The sequence below is a fragment of the Ascaphus truei genome, chromosome 17 (genome assembly GCF_040206685.1).
Source record: "Ascaphus truei isolate aAscTru1 chromosome 17, aAscTru1.hap1, whole genome shotgun sequence".
NCBI lineage: Eukaryota > Metazoa > Chordata > Amphibia > Anura > Ascaphidae > Ascaphus > Ascaphus truei.
In genome coordinates, this window is record NC_134499.1 from 39,553,898 (window position 1) to 39,571,040 (window position 17,143).

General features: G+C 43.9%; 1 protein-coding gene across 2 annotated transcripts in view; it reads right to left on the reverse strand.

The window, feature by feature from the left end:
• Nucleotides 1-17,143, reverse strand: part of TMEM40 (transmembrane protein 40) — a 98,176-nt gene that overhangs the window by 18,110 nt on the left and 62,923 nt on the right. The window contains exon 1 of one of the 2 annotated variants that reach the window (XM_075574899.1): nucleotides 5,632-5,866. The exons of the other annotated variant lie outside the window; for it this stretch is intronic. The gene's annotated coding sequence lies outside the window, so the exon portion shown is untranslated. Of the gene's footprint in view, nucleotides 1-5,631; nucleotides 5,867-17,143 lie in introns of those variants that run through there. 2 annotated transcript variants of the gene reach the window in all.

The window sequence follows — 17,143 nt, forward strand, 5'->3', positions numbered from 1 at the left end:
TTAATTGTAAGGCTTGCTCGGTCGCTTCAAGGAGCAAATTAGATTTCAAATCCAACATAACTGGTGAGGTCTTCAGAATGAAACAATTTGCTAATTGTAGGACCAATTTTGTTGTATACTTATTGGAGTGCCCTTGTGGCCTCCAATATGTAGATAAGACAATAAGACCACTTAGGACACGCATCCTAGAACATGTAGGAAATATTAAAAGGAAGTTACTAACACATAGCGTGCCCAAACATTTCTTGCAAGCACACAATGGTAATCCTGCAGGTCTCACATATAGAGATATCGAATGTGTGGACCCCCATTGGAGAGGAGGGGATAGGGATAAGAGATTAATTCAGCGTGAGAGCTATTGGATCTTCAAATTAAAAACTTTAGAACCTGATGGTCTCAACATCGATATTGATATTGCTGCTTTTTTATAGGAACATGTTTTTATGAAATGTTTTTATAAATTGTCATTTCCTGGTTATTTCATTTGTTGAATTATGTCCACTGTATATAGTTATATATGATATTATGTCACCACGCCCCTTGTTCATACTGCCACCCCCCTTTTTTTCCCCTGGTTTAACTTTTGACTGTTGCTGGCCTTTAACTCCTCTAGCCTCTTAATGACCATCTTTTCATGCAGTGTGTTCCTTATTACTCTATTTAGAGTGATCTTGTATTATGTGTTTTATTAAAATTATTATTATGTATGCATAATTATGACGTATGTAAGCTCTGACCTTTGGGGCATGATAGGTTCTAAACTTCCCCTTCAAGTTGGCACTTAAGCCTATGCTGTGGGAATTAACCCTTAAAATGTCTTTGAATCCTGCCAGTTCTTTAAAGGTTTTTAATGCTTTTTATTGCTGCCCGTTCCCCAGAGTTTAAGGGAACACATATCTGTTTTTTCACCCATTAAAATTGTTGTTAGTGTTTATGTTGCCCACGGACATTAGTCCCGCCCCTCTGAAGGATGATAGGTGCAGAATCGAGCAATCCATACCACCATTGGTGGAAATGATGCAGGCAGATGATTGGAAGGATGACATCACACTTGACTCCCGATTGGCTGTGCCTCTGTATATCAAGCAGGCCAGCCACCAACAGGCCCCAAAGACTCCTGAGGAAGCTGTTAGCGAAACGCAGAAGTCTACTTGCGTTGAGTCTCTGGTTCCTGTTTTATAGCAGCTTGCTTTGCCCGCAGTGTGACGCAGTCACGTGGTGCCGAATACTGGTGGAGAGAATCTAACCCGGAAGTCCTGCGGAGGCTGACAGTGGAGGAAGCGCCGGCGTAGCCTGACCCCCCTGCAGCAGTTACTACGCATACAGGTTATCTCTCCCACAACGGACACAGACTAAGCTCTATTTCCATTGCCTGATTTCTGGGGCTTGATTGTAAGTTCCCACTGCATCCGTGTGCCTATTGATGTCATTTTACTTAACCTTTTTTTTATCATTTTCCACATTTGTGTGGCCGTTCTTGATTTCAACCACTGTGTCATGTGTATACCTGATCATATTCCAGCCTCTCACCCCATAGGACTATAGCAGTGGCTATCTGGTTACATTTTGTTTCTATCCACTGTGCATGTCCCCATTCCCAGTTGGAATATTTCTTTACCCCACAGGATTGCACTATATATATATTGTGTTATTGTTTTTTCTCCTCATATGTCCATCCTGGTGTCTGCGCTCCCTGACTTCTGGACATTGCCACTATATAAGGATCTATAAGGGAGATCCACTGAAGGTCGAGCTGCAAACTGGCACTGGTTGTATATCATTTCATTCTATACTTTGCATTTACTATACTGCATTATCTCCTCCTATCTGAAACACTCGCAGGAGCGCCTGGTGATTTCTGTGTCTTAATAAATAAATAACCGTGGGCTAAACATAAGGAATATACGGTTATAAAATGCTGAGCCGGTCATTTACAGCAATTTTTCTGCTCCTTTCAAATTGGAGATATTATTCCTGCGCTGATCCACTGGCTATTTCATGCATTGCGTCACAAGACTGACTGCCTCGCACCTCTGGAATCCCCTTCCCCTCAATATCCAACCAGCACCCTCTCTATCCACATTTAAAACCCACCTTAAAACCCTAGATGATAAAATCAAACCGTGCTCTTGCTTCCTAAAAGGATCTTGATGTAGATCAGCTCTTCCCTCTTGCTGCTGTGATGTGAAGGCAACCTTAAAACCCACCTGCTTAACGAAGCATAGGAGTAGCTCCATGGCTGATAATTAACACCTCATACATAAAGCTTGGCCCCCTGCAGACACACTTACCAGAACGCCCTCCTACTGTCTCTGTACGCTCTTCCTACCAACAAATTAGATTGTAAGCTCTTCAGAGCAGGGACACCTTTTCCTGAATGTTACTTTTATGTCTGTAGCACGTCTTCCCATAACGTGTCATTTATATTATTTGTTATTTATATGATTGGCACATGTATTACTGCTGTGAAGCGCGATGTACATTAATGGCGCTATATAAAGACATACATACATACATACATACATACATACATACATACATAATGATAACAATGAGGAGGGGGAGGTTTGGCATTATTGAAAAACTTTGAAACAAAGACATATTGGGCCATATTTACTAAGTGATGCTTTGACATAAGACATGTTCTGGACATGTTAACGGTGCAGTTCCCTACTCGATTTGTTTTATCTTGCCCCCCCCCCCCTGTTTTATTTTTACCATGCATGGAAGCAGTGGGTCCCGGGAGTAAAACTCGTTATTACCAGCTCCCCTGCTACAGTGAACAGAACTCAAGGGATCTCGGCACACAATAGAGATATCCTGTACCTCTTGCAGACTGCTATGAATGGTAGTTTTGCATAGATGTTACATTAAAAATGAATAAAATATCAGGTATCATTTTACACATCCAAAAAGAATACAGTTTATCAAGTTTATCAAACCTTTCTTTCCCGGGTACAGCTTTAATTTGTATTAAAACGATGTTCTCCATGGCCAGCCTAGACGTGTCCGATATGGACAAACAAATCTCTACACTATGGGAGGTAAGAGAATGGCGCTTTGCCAGGAGCAGGCGACCTGCCACATCTTAGCCACACTAATGGGAGGCTCTACTTTTTATTGTTCAGCAAAATACATCCATCCATAGTCTACTCACCCCGGGCCAGTACTATATATCTGTACCCCAGTAAGAAACAATGGTTGGTGAGGCTGGCTATTAATTTTGCCCTAAAATATTAGCGAAGAGCGTTCAGCTCCATACAAACTATCGAGACTAAACCCTTCTCCAGTACTGGGAAAATGCTTTACAGTATATTGCTTCATTTTGCCGCTCACATTTTGACCCCAATAGAAATCATGCATAAAAAGGTTATGGGGATAATACAAGAGAAACAATTAATGCCAAGTGTAACAGTACTAGATTACTGCCCGTTTCTTTTATACTTACCGTTTAATTTCTTGGGAAATGTTTTTTTCTTTGTATTTTTTTTTTTTTTAAAGGAGCAATCCCAGCCGTTTCTTATTTTTTAGCAGGTGGTCTCCAGACTGAATCCCATTCATTTCAGGACCCCCTGCTTCCCCAGCTATCGGCATCCCTTTTGGTTGGTCTGTATCTCGGCAAAGTTTAAATCTCCCGCCTCCCGTGGGCCAATAGGAAGACTACCTGATGATGTCACAGCTTCCTATTGGCCCGCAGGGCGCGGGAGCTTTGAAACGCCGCCATTACAGGAACCCTGCTAGCGGAGCGGCAACTGGCACCACGTATGGACTTAAGTATGCCCTGAAGCAGGGGGTCCCCGGAGCTGAAATTAATGGGGTTCAGCTCCGGAGGTCCCCTGCTTTAATCCTATGTTAATTATTATTGTTTTAAATACCATAAGCATGGCGCGCTTGGACTGCTTCCTTATTAGGACAGTTCTGTTAGTAAAGTGTAAAGCTTTTGAAAGTTTCTCTTACACATTTTGAAAATATATCATTCTAGGATCTCACGTCAGAACAGCCACAAAAGGCCCTGAACCCTGAGGCACACACCGATTAAACGGAATACTTAAGAGGCTTTTTAAAATGAATACACCAGCCTGCAGATGGACGCTTAAATCTATATTTCTAACAACGGTTACTATTTTATCTTCCAGAAAAGCATCATGCGACTTAACATTTGCGTCACCAAGAGACACACGGAATGGGTGTTTGCCCCATGGTTTTGGGACCAGGTCCCACCCAGCGTGGTCAGTGCCCACAGGAAGTGGATGGGAAGCCAATCCGGGGAAGCCGCTTAAACTGATGGGCTTGCTTGCAGTATCTTGCTTGGATCTCTTCCAACTGGGGGACGGGAAGTAGGACCACGCTAATACTACACTTGTAATTCATTATCACAGTAGTTTAAAGGTTACAGATAATTGAGTAATTACAGTGTCACAGTAAGATAATTATAGGCGCCCACTATTTATTGTTAGGGTACCCGACATTCGCGGTGTTGCTGCTTTCTTTTTGCGCCTTTCATTACTGATTTTATTCTGCTGCTCGCCCTTCCCCTTGTCACCAATCCCAGCATTTTCTCCCCTTTTGATAAAGTTTCCTCCCACGTTCCCATCCCAATCCCAGTAGCGGAGCGTCTCTTGTTCTTGGGTTCTGACTCCTGCCTCACTTTGGATTGGGTGGTCAGTGTCCGAGGCACCCAGGAAAAGGTAAAAGCAAAATCAGTGTCACCTCCCCCACACCTTCCTATTCCCCCCACACCCACCAGGTACTGTATGGCTGCAAATAAGACCCAGATCACTGGGACAAGATAATCCAGATCACTTTTTAATGGCTCTTTTCTCAAACGAATTAAAGGGCTATAAGCAGACATACAGTATAAAAGGGTATCTTCTTCCCTCCATGTCATTATTCTCCCCATGGATAATTTGATTGATGCCAATAAGATCTGAGGGGATACAATCCTGATTGAAATAACCCATTAGCAGCCAGGGGTGCTGTACTGTTCTGAGAAGCCATGAGCTGCATGCAGAGTATCAGGCAGCAGAGACACTTGTATCCATACACATTAAGTTTCATGCAGCTATAAAAAGGTGGGATATTAAATGCCAGGGGGTCCCATGGTGTCACAAGAGCTGTAACATCACACACAATAGTGGTGTTCTTGTACAATACAGACCAATAACACAAGAGCTGCTTTTGTGATCCACCACAACCAAAAACTTGTGCAGCAACTAGGTTGTGTTATTAAATATTTGGTATCTGTCTGATCCTGAGCTAAAGATACACAGAAAAATAATCATGTGAGACCCAAATATTTCCCAAATTCCCGAAGAAGTGACTGAGATATATAAAACAAATATTATTTAACTCTGTTAAACTATCACACAGCCTCCTGTCTGCTGCTTAACGTTAAATAAATGTTCCGTTTGCCGTTGATTCTGTAGATTATGTAATTAAATCACGGTTAATAAAACCTAAAATACACATTCACGCTAAGGGTGTGTTATTAGGCAACAGGATTACATCGGTTTAAGTTAAATGTCCTTTTAGTGCCAAATCCCATCACCACAGGGGATCAGCCTGAGCACAATGCAAATATATCAAAGTAATCACAGTAACAGTATTTAGATAAGCAGTTTGTGTACTCACGTGTGCAGCTCTGTCCCAGGGGAGCAGGGGGTACAGGGCACCGGGACAGGGGTACAGGGCAGCGGGACAGGGGTACAGGGCAGCGGGACAGGGGTACAGGGCAGCGGGACAGGGGACTCCCTCTGCACTCAGCGGGTTCTGCACTTTCCGGGATTAAGCAACCAATGGTAATTTTGCAACATGTGTGACGTCACAGCTGCTTCAGCCCAGCTGGTCTGTGTCTTCTTCATTTAGAGGGAAACGTCATGCAGTGTGAGCAGATAACACTGCTGAATGCATGACGTCATTCAGTGTAGGCTGGGCTGGGGGGGAGGGGGTTACATAATATTAGGACGATGAGCACATAAATGATTCTGTGTAAGTTAGAGAAAAGAATTCTAGTAACAAGCACATGGCCAGTGCACAGTTGGGAGACACACAATACTGTGTGTACACTAAACACACAATACTGTGTGCACACTACATTCACAATACTGTGTGTACACTGCATACAGGTTGAGCATTCATTAAGGCGAGCTACAAAAAATAACAAGCAACAGTACTAAAAAGACCAATGTAGAGTAGGAAAAAAAGACAATACTGGCAAAATAACTTTTCTATTCAGTGTTCAGTCTTGTGAGCAGAAGTCAGTACAATGATGGAAGGTTGTGTATTGGATACATATGAATATGTCTAATCTTACTTCCACAGCGTCAACTGTGTCCGCAGCACTTTACAACATTACAATACAAGGTAAAGAAAGTACAAACAATGGGGGAAGCACAACAGGTAAAAGACAACATAAGGAAAGAGATTACCTGTCCCAGAGAGCTTACAATCTAAGTATATAAAGCAAAGTATATATTTGAAGACAGAGATACATTAGCAAGCGGGATAGATTCATATTTATAAGACATGGACATTTGTAAAAAAAAATTATAATCCGGGTTTGCCCTGAAGATGCAGAATTTAGGTATAAAATAAACCAACGGAGGGGATATATATAAGGGGTTAAATCTAGGTGATTTATATCTTTATCACAATGATTAGACACCTGTGAGTAGTTTGTAAACATGGTGAGCTGGCAGGTGGGGCGGGGGTGTGCCTCTGGCTGCTCCCTTCTGTGTGATATCACACACCGCCCCTCTGCTCCCCCCCACACACTCTTTGCATGACGTAGTGACTACGGCCTGCGGCCTCTGGAGTGGCAGTGCCTAGGGCGTAGTGACTGTCCCCCAACCCCCAAAGGGTTAAGCATTAGAGAGTCGTACAAGGCTACCTCAGGTTGAAAATGGACCCCAGCCTGCTCTGCGGCAGATGCTGAAAATACAAGCGGACTGGGCGGGACAAACACAGCCGCGTCCATGCGCTGACTCACTGACAGTCTCACTAAAATGTAGCTAAACCTGATCTTGGTGACAGGGTTGTAGTCTGGGCAGGTTCGTGGGCTGATTTCCAGCAGTTAAAACGTGTTACATTCGGGGGAAAATAACTTTTATGGAGCTCACAACCTTTACTAGATTCATAATAAACCTTTCCGCAACGCTGTTTGCATTTTTTTCTACCTCTTCTGGAAGACTGTGCCATGCATCCACAAATTCTTTTAATGTAGGTTTCATGGAGGACTTCAGCAATTAACAACATTAAGGGAAGCAAAACCACGGGCCCATAAAACTACAGATGCGCACATTTTTGGGGCGGATCTGGATCCGCAGCCGGGAGACCAGGCGGTTCCTTTGGTCTGGGATTTGTACGGGTCAGTCTCAAAAATGGCGATTCGCCTTTTGCAGATAATTTTTTTTTTTTTTTTTTAACACCGACAATCCATCCGCGGATTTTAAGAATCCGCTGATTCAGCATTCCGCACGCGGATTGTATCCAATGGCGGATCAATCCGCGTGGATTGAAACGGTGAAGATCCGTAAGCGGATTTTACACCGCGGAACGGATTTTGAATGGCAAATTCAGGAAAACCCGGGAAACGGATTTGGACGGGTTCCCTCATCTCTACATAAGACCTAACATTGTTATTCACTTGTTCCAAATGTTTCCACAAAAAAACAAACAAAGTTTGCTATCTTTCTGTACGGACTTTCGCAGTGACCACTTGATTTTTATTATAACTTCCTTGAAGCTGTTTGATGTGTTACTGGGGTTCCGGTTACCTGCTCCTGATTCCCATTATGGATTTCCCCGTGTTTCGTATGCAAAATACTTTTGACATGACACAGTTTATAAGCGTCAGGCTGCTTCCCTCTATGTCGATATGCAACATAATGACACCCGGCCGTGCGTAGCTGCAGCTTGTATCTTCTTTTAGATCGCCTATTACCGGGTTCTGCAACCCACGTCTCGCGAGCCACGTGCGGATCTTTGGGGTAAATACTTGCGCCCCCGCCCGGGCCCTCACTCTGAGGCCGACCACTCTCTGCCTGTTTACCTTGTCGGCGCGGGGCACCAGAAGTAGGGACTGGTGGATGCTCCATCGACGCGGGACCAGAGCAAGCCTCTCACCGTGCCCCATGTTAAAATTCATGCATGGGGGGGAGGGGGATTCAGTGTGGGGTGGATTGAGTGAGAAGTGGTGGTGAAGGGTCGTGGGTGCGGGGAGAGTTTTTTCCCCCCTAATTGTGATTGAAGTAAGTTTGTCGTATATTAATGCGTGTGAAAAAGAAAGTACACCCTCTTTGAATTCTATTGTTTTACACATCAGGACATAATAACAATCATCTGTTCCTTAGCAGGTCTTAAAATTAGGTAAATACAACCTCAGATGAACAACAACACATATTACACCGTGTCATGATTTATTTAACAAAAATCAGTTGAAAGCAATGGAAATGTTCCTTTTCAGAATGAAGTGTGATTACACTGGTTTTGCGAATGTTTTTATGCACACAGACATAAAAACATAACTTTGGCTTCCTATTGCTCGACCGCCATGTTTAAATGCCCAGCAAGTGTGCCGGCACCCCAAAACTGTAAGTATCTCGGCAGTCAGGGTGTCCCCAGAACTGGCAATAGTGACTCGCCAATACAAAACCCTGTAAAACATGACATTAAATGTTGTAAGTCAAAAACGTAATTTGCATGTTCCATATTGGTTTCCCAAGCTGGCGACACTGGCTAAAACATCACACCGTTTTTCATTAGCAAATACGTAAGGAATATGTTTTAAGACCTAAAAAATGTTTGGGATTTTTTTCGGTGCAAGTCACTCAAAAAAAAATAATAATACTTATGACAGGCTGCATCTATGTAATAATCTTCTTTGTGGAAGTTTAACATATGACAGACACGACCTGTAAATATTCTCTTTGACAAAGGGCGACGGTCCGAAACGCGTTAGAGATTTTACTCATCCCATACCATGATGTCTACCATGGATTAAAAGATTTTTAACCTCATACTTACCGGTGTCCAGCCCCCTTAGGCCGAGTCCATAGACGGACAGGCCGTGCTGAAGCGTGCGGACGCTCCGCGCTGAGCCCCTGCATCCTCAATGAGGATGCCTTGAGAGGGGGCTCACACGAGCGTCCGCAGGCGTGCTGACGAGTTGGAGGTTTCAGCCGAGCGCCAAGCTGTTTTTCAGCGCGCTGTCGGCTGAAAACCTCCAATCACAGCACAGCAGCGTCAACGTCACGGCGCCATGACGTCGGCGCCGAGACATTGACGTCAGTGCGTCGCGGGCGATTGGCCCAGCGACGTCACTGCCCCGCCTCCAACCACCTCCCCCCGGCTCCCTTCGCGCACGCTGGCTCGCCTGCAAGTCCGTGCAATCGCGCTGACTGAAGCAGGCGAGCCTCAGCGTTAGCGCGCCTCCGCTCTCCCCACACCTCTATGGCCCGGGCCTTACTTTGCTGCTGTGCTCCATTTCGTTCCATTTTGGAAATCCTCCTGCTACTTACACTACACGTGATGCACGCCGACAGACCCACCACTTCTCAACCGTGAGTACCCCACTCCTTCAGATACCGATTGGGTGTTTATACTATGATTGTGTCATTCTCCAGGGAGACATTTATTACTGTGACATATATTATGGGGTCAGGCATTCATAGCTGACCCACATTCAACACCACAGGTCCCCCTCACTATTTGGAGATAGCAATAGACACACTGAACTTTATATACTCAAGAGAGTGGATTCAAAGTGGTTCTTCTAAGACTTGTTTTATCACTCAGGACATTATCACTTCTATAGTGATTCTTCACAGCTGAGCATCGATTGTTGGAACCCTGTTTCCTACCACTTGCTTACTTTAACATATGGTTGCGTTGGTCTACGATGAGATGAGGGATTTATGGAGCAAGGGGAGGAGCTATATGGAGGCAAATGTATTAAGACATTTTGGAAAAAGGGGCAAAATTGGAAAAATTTCAAGCAGTGCGAACTCTTGTGAAGACGTTAAGCAAAGTTTTTAGACATCTAATTTGAAGATATTCGTTCATCGCTACCTTTTAACCCCCATACTAATCTTCAAAGGGACATTTCTTGATACATTTTTATTTAAAGTTCGCTAATGGAAATTTAATTAACATATAGGTTAAAAAACATCTACCTGCACTTCTGTATAGGTGGTGATTGTCTTTGTAATCAATACCTTCTCCCCTCCGTCAGGAACACTGAAACCCCGACAGACGTCCCCCCTCCACCGGGACCTCACAGCCACTCACAATGCAACGTCTCGCTCACCCTGCAATGTGACCGGCTGTGAGGAGCCTCGGGGGCATCTCTGTCTGGGTTTCAGTGTTCCTGACGGAACAGAGAAGGTATAATGACCGGGACAATCACACCCTACACCAGAAGTCTAATGCATTCACAGCCTGGGTTAATGAGGTGTCAGACCAGCACACCCATTCTCCGGCCCCTATCAAAAATGCAATTGTTTTGTCCAAGATGGAGCAGAATTGAGTCTCATTCCTTTGAATGGAACCGAACTCTCCTGCATCCCAAACATTTTAATACTGGCTGGGAGCAGAAGGCAATGACACTTTGGGATCTGGGAGATGTATGTCTATGCTGCTGTTGTACTGCTCTGTGGCATATGCTGCTCTGACGACTGATGACTTACAGTACCACATCTTTTTGCCTAGTTCCTCCACACCCAAACATTACAAAAACATGATTTACTGGGAGAACTTCCTGTAGTCATATATAAGGAAGAAGATCAGGAGAAGTCTCTTATGGTTAAGCATCTGTTTGCTATCTTGAGTAATGTCAGAGGACAAAGACTCACCTATTTTGTCCATAACTACAAGATTAGAACCAGTTTGTTCTATTTATGGTCTGTACATTTATAAATGTTCTAACAAAATTATCAAACAGAACAAGAGAAGGTCTAGAACAGGGGCGGCCAACTCCAGTCCTCAAGTGCCACCAACAGGTCAGGGTTTTAGGATATCCCTGCTTCAGCACAGCTGGCTCAATCAGTGTATCAGTCCTTGATTTGTCGGATCGCTCCCTTGTTGGTAAATGAGTGAGATGGACGCTTGGAACATCTGCCCCGGGAATGGGGCACCGGCTAGCACTGAATGAAACATGCAGAGCATATAGGGGGCAACAGATTGATAAACTGTTTGCAATATAAATTAGGGAATCCGTCTGGGCCCGGCTAGGGATTGGTTCTACACACCATCTCCTCAGCCACCCGCATCGAGTTCTTCATGGTGCAATCATATTGTTTTGCATAAATATAATGTATCTTATGTTCCCCGCACTCTAGTTATGCAAACATGAACTGCACGACTAAATCTGCATTAAGCACTTCAGCCCCAATATCTTCCATTGTTTTTGGTTCCTAAAGACTCCATACGACTTGTAATAAAAAGTCTCTGTAATTGAAATACAGTGAGTCCTCGGTTATCCGACGGAATGCGTCCCGCCAACCACCGTCGGTTAACGACCGTCGGAAAGCAGGTCCAATGTTAATCAGCGGCGGTGACCATCGGATACGCTAATTCGGCGTCGGACAATGCTTCCGCAGACTGCATTGTGCGGTGTCGGAAAACGCGTTCGTCGGTAAGCAGAAACATCGGATACCGAGGACTGCCTGTAATCCATGATGTGTTTCAATAATAATAATAATATGCAGAGATTCAGTGTTTAAAACAAGCACAAACGACTTTGGTTATTTACGTGATTTTGCCACATTACTAAGTGATATTTTGTCATATATCCAACTGCTAACGTTTCCAGTATCTGGCTTCCGGAAAGAAAATGTACAATAGTGAATGAATGGTTTGTATCATTTAAGGGGAATAACATGGATTATCCGGGTAAACCAGCAAAGCCAGTATGTAAAGTACTAGGGAAAGAAAAGTACCCAACTGAATGCATTCACTGGCTGATGCGGTCAGATTTCCAGTCTTTCTCCCCATCCCTTTATTTTGCAACGCCAGTATGTACACAGTTTCTGACTCAATTAGGTCTCATCCTTGATCATTAACAAGAGGTGACACTTTATGCCAAACCTTACATGTAGAGAAAACTGTAAGCTCAGTACTCCCTCTGCTGGTCAGAGACCAGTTCTAGCTAATAGTAGTGATTTTGGACATCTCCCGGTGTTGGAAGACCCTTTACAGCCCATGCAAATCAATTGGGTCCCAGTGTCTCCCAGAGCTGGAAGATGTCCAATGGCAGTAGACTGCTTAATAAATATGGGCCAACATCTTGACCATTGTCTGCAAAAAATGCCACGGTATCGATTCATTAAACGCAGTGGTGACTTCTACATCATTATCTCTATATCTCTTTCACCGGTTTGGAAGAAGCTCTTTCAAAAGCAAAAAAGTGTGAAGCTGACCTTTGAATATTGCTCTGCACCTTCTACTCTGTCACCAGCGAGCAACTTTCAGCACCGCCGCTGATAATAGAACCAGCAGATGACCATATCTGTGACCTGCTCATGGTGAGATGCTGACATTTAGAAAAGATTACCGTCAGCGAGAAGGAGAAAGGGCAGTACAAGTTCTTCTGTGGAATAATGAGGAAATGATTGAATTCGGTGTCACAATCGGTTTGTAACATTTAGCGACATGCTGTTTTTGTGTGGGGGGGGGGAGGAGGGGGGGCGGACACTATTGTTAAATATTTGTAAAGAAACTGCTGCCTGAATATTTTATTCTTATGATTCTCTGAATTGCTTTAAAATTCATGTTTAATATTTTAGAAGGAAATGGTTCTATTTGCACTCCATGTCTGCAGAAGAAGAGAAGGCAGAAACGATGATCGGGAGAGATGTGCGAAACGATGCCAAGCGCAGTCGCGAACACCTTTTTTTTAAATTTGCGTTCTCGCAAAATATTTCACCAAGCCAAAAAGGAATAATCATTGTTTTAAATCAGTCTTGGAGTGTGTATGTACAGTATGGTCCAAATTCCAAGTGACAAAGGCGCTTCAGCACTGAATCCCTTCAATATGTATGCATAAAATAGGACTGGCTAAGGATATGGATAAACTGCTTGTAAATAGTAAAGTCCAGAGGTGGGCCAATATTCCCTAAAGGGTAAGGTGTGAGGCTAAACAACCCCCATCAAACCCTCATTGGGATGGTCCCTGGACTCACATTGAGCAATCATGAATGAGAAAGTACTCACAGAAATCTCTTGATCCTGAAGTCCTGGTGAGTGTGCAGCCTGGAGTAGAGAGGTAAATGTGAGAAACAAGGTGATTCTGGCGCAACAGCCAAAAGTGGCTCCCAAACAAGTAGTATTAAAAATATTCCTTTACTGATCCATCTAAAAAAGTGGAGGCACTCACCCTCCTACGCGTTTCGTGTTACAAAAACACTTTATCAAGGAGTATGATAAAGTGTTTTTGTAACACGAAACGCGTAGGAGGGTGAGTGCCTCCACTTTTTTAGATGGATCAGTAAAGGAATATTTTTAATACTACTCGTTTGGGACCCACTTTTGGCTGTTGCGCCAGAATCCCCTTGTTTGTATGTACAGTATGTCCGGTTTAGGAGAAATTTCACCACGAACTGGCAGCATATGGAATTTCGCCCAAACCAAACGTCAAGTGAAATAACACAAAATGAGAAGTATAAAAAGTGTAGAAATGGTCATGCGACCTGCTGCATCGGCTTTTGCGTTGGGTGCAAGGGACATTGACTTTTAATGCTTGGAAACATTTGGCGAAATTGCCCAACCTGTACAATAATGTTTCCACAAAACCAACGTTCAGTTTCGTAAACTACAGTGCAAACTTCCCATAGTCAGTGACACGGTGTCAGACAATTCTTCCATTTATGTTGCTGTACAATATACTATTTGTATGTTAGAATACACAGCTATTGTCCCAAGTAATACATAGATCACGCTGCTACAATTGTGAATTAATAACAGAAAGCCACATATTTTGCTTTATTCTGGTTTCAGTGGGAATGGAATTCACTGATCAGTCTGCGGTGTATATATCCCTGTGGTGTATATATCCCTGCGGTGTTTATATCCCTGCGGTGTATATATCCCTGCGGTGTATATATCCCTGCGGTGTATATATCCCTGCGGTGTATATATCCCTGCGGTGTATATATCCCTGTTTTGCTGCCTGGATACTTTTATAAATGACCCCTAAAGAAGCCAAATAAAATGAAGCCTAGCCCATTATAACCCCATTTCTCAGTAAATATACTATTTCACATAGTACAACCAACATCTTGATCAGTATTGATAGCCTTATAGGAGCAATCCATGCAATTCCCAACATGTTTTTTATTTTAAATAAATCAGTTATGTAGTTATAGATAATACTTACTACATTTTGTTTTTATTCAAATCTTACTGCTGTTTTTAACTAATTTTAATATATTGAGCTTCCTTTGAATTCTATAGCAGGTTTTAGCTCACTTCCCTGGCAGTGCAAGATCTTTGTAACACTTTCCTGTTTGTGATAATTTGTGGCCAATAATCCCAGCAGTTTGAGCTGCAAACGGTAACAATAGATAATGTTACCTTAGTAATATAAGAATACATTATACAGTAGCTGCTGAGATACACTGACTGAAGGATTGGTTGAAACTGAAAGACTGCCATTTAGTGAACCCTAACATTTAGTGAACCCTGAGAAGCAGGCTCTTTCTGATCGATCACTGGAGAAAGAATCAATTGGCAGCTTAAGTAATTAGTTTTCAAAAGTAATCAAAGGCGGCATATATTAAACCCCCCCAAAATGTTTAGGATTTTTTACAGGATTGCCTCTTTGATGCAGCTGTCGCCTCTGCCAGGTTATTATTATTATCAGCGCCCAGGTCCACGAGATACGTATCGGTACAAGTAGTGCGTTCCTGTTCCCTCCAGGGAAACCAAATGGCAGTGTATATCTTCCGCGTCACGCAGGCCTGCTTCACACGGGGGATTTTGGAGGTACCCGCTCTAGATTTACTGTTAAGTAATGGGATTCAGCTCTGGGGATCCCCTGCTTCCCAAACTGGTACAAAAAAGGGACGGGGACTTCTGCTTAATCAGCTAAACCAGGGGTGAGCAACTCCATTCTTCAAGGGCCACCAACAGGTGAGGCTTTAAGCATATCCCTGCTTCAGCACAGGTGGCTCAATCAGTGGCTCAGTCGTTGACTGATGTCCTTAGAACCTGACCTGTTGGTGGCTCTTGAGGACTGAAGTTGGCCACCTCTGAGCTAGACTGATTCCCAACCTATAAGTACAAGAATTGGATATTTACCGGTGACAGGCCACACTCCCCTGTCTCTCCCTCTCTCTGTGCTACTCAGCGTCAGCGATCTTTTTGTTATGTAAGAAGGGCAGCCAACAGGGAAGGAGCACAAGGACATCTGTCACGGGCCCAGCTAGAAGTCAGGCCCATCTTCAGCTCTCTGCCGCCGGGTAAGGCCCAGACCAACCCCGCACCCGTGCTCCACAGTTAGGGCCCATGGGGGTGAGAGCAGGGAAGAGAGGGAGGGGAAGAGAAAAAAGTGAGACAGGGAAGAGAAATGAGGGGGAGAAGTGAGAGTGGGGGGGGGGGTGTAAGAGAGAGGGGGGACAGGAGAGAGGGAGGGGTAAGAGAGGTGTGTGTGTGTGTTAGAGAGAGGGGTAAAGAGAGAGGGTAAGTGTGTGAGAGAAGGGGGGAGTGTGAGAGAGGGGTGTGTGTGAGACAGAGGAGGGAGTGTGTGAGAGAGAGAGAGGGGGACTCACAGGGCCACTAACAGGAAGCTAGCGGACTGCTCCCCCACTCCCCTGATCAACAGCCTAGGGCCCAGGTAGAGACTCTACTCATGGGTCCCGGGAAAGCTGTTGGTGGCCCTACATCAGGCTCTAACTCAGGAAGCTGGAAACTCAGCGAAATGCGTTGTCGACAATCTGAGAGAGACCGAAAAGGACTGTGATCGTCGCGTCATTGGTTTCTGGGCGGCCACAACCGGAAGCGACACCCCCGGACGTTGTGTCACAGCAGGCACCAGCACACCGTGGTGGTGAGACCCAACTCACCACCAACCTGGGAGTTCCCGGCTCACACATCTGTTATAAATGCTGAAAGAAGGAATTTCCTGTAAGGGCGCATTCTAAAGGCTTTTGTATTATAACGTTTTCTACCTTTTTTTTTATACAGTCTTCACTATATTGTGCCTCTCTTTCATCTCTCTTCTGAGATTTCTCACACCCAGCTGAGCGTTCATCCACCATTTGCCGCTGATTTGAGATTTGCTTGAATTGTTTGCTTAAATGTGAGTAGAACTTTTCGAGGATTATCCGACATCTTTACCACCCAGTCTGAAACGTTACTGCTCTATGGCGCCGTTTCTGTTTCGTCTCCTACGGTGCCGCTCCCCTATTCTTCGAAGACATCGCATACGAGGAGATATTTGAAACCGTCTCGTACTTAAGGGTTGAGTGGTGGATTTATTATTTTAGCCTATCTGGCACTATTAATTTTCACTTTTTTCACTGGTATTACTGCCACCGCACACGCTAGTGTTATTAATGTCACTATCACACGGAATGTGACATTCTTTGCACTTTTTTTATTCATTTTCACACATTTGACCGGTGATTGTTTTATTGTGCACTTTATTCTGATGAATTGGGTGACGACACATTCTTTCTTGCTACACCCCAGAAGTTTTTGTGAGAGGGCCGCCCTAGATCTTTTTGTATAGGCCCTACAAGTAAGTCACTTCCTGATTGGGCAGCATAGTATATGAGTCACGTGTTGTCGTAAAGCAGGGGATCAAAACGCACATCATTATCATGAGGAAAGGATTTGCTAATTACAACTAGAGTAGATTCAGCACCTCCACACGGACTTCCTTTATTGACTCATTAAAGAATAGCTTTGTACATGTTATAGGTCCACTGAATACCATCCATTAACATACAAATAAACAGAATTTAAAATGGACAGCTGGTTTCAAATTAGTTTATCTACTGTTATGGATACTGGACTCATTTTATACAAGATCATTTCTATTTAATAATAACATTGATCCCGTGCATATTTTCTTTACCAGTTTTGCTTGTTGTGTGTGGAGCGCGTTGGAGCGCGTTAGAACACGCCGGGCTGCACGCACACGAGA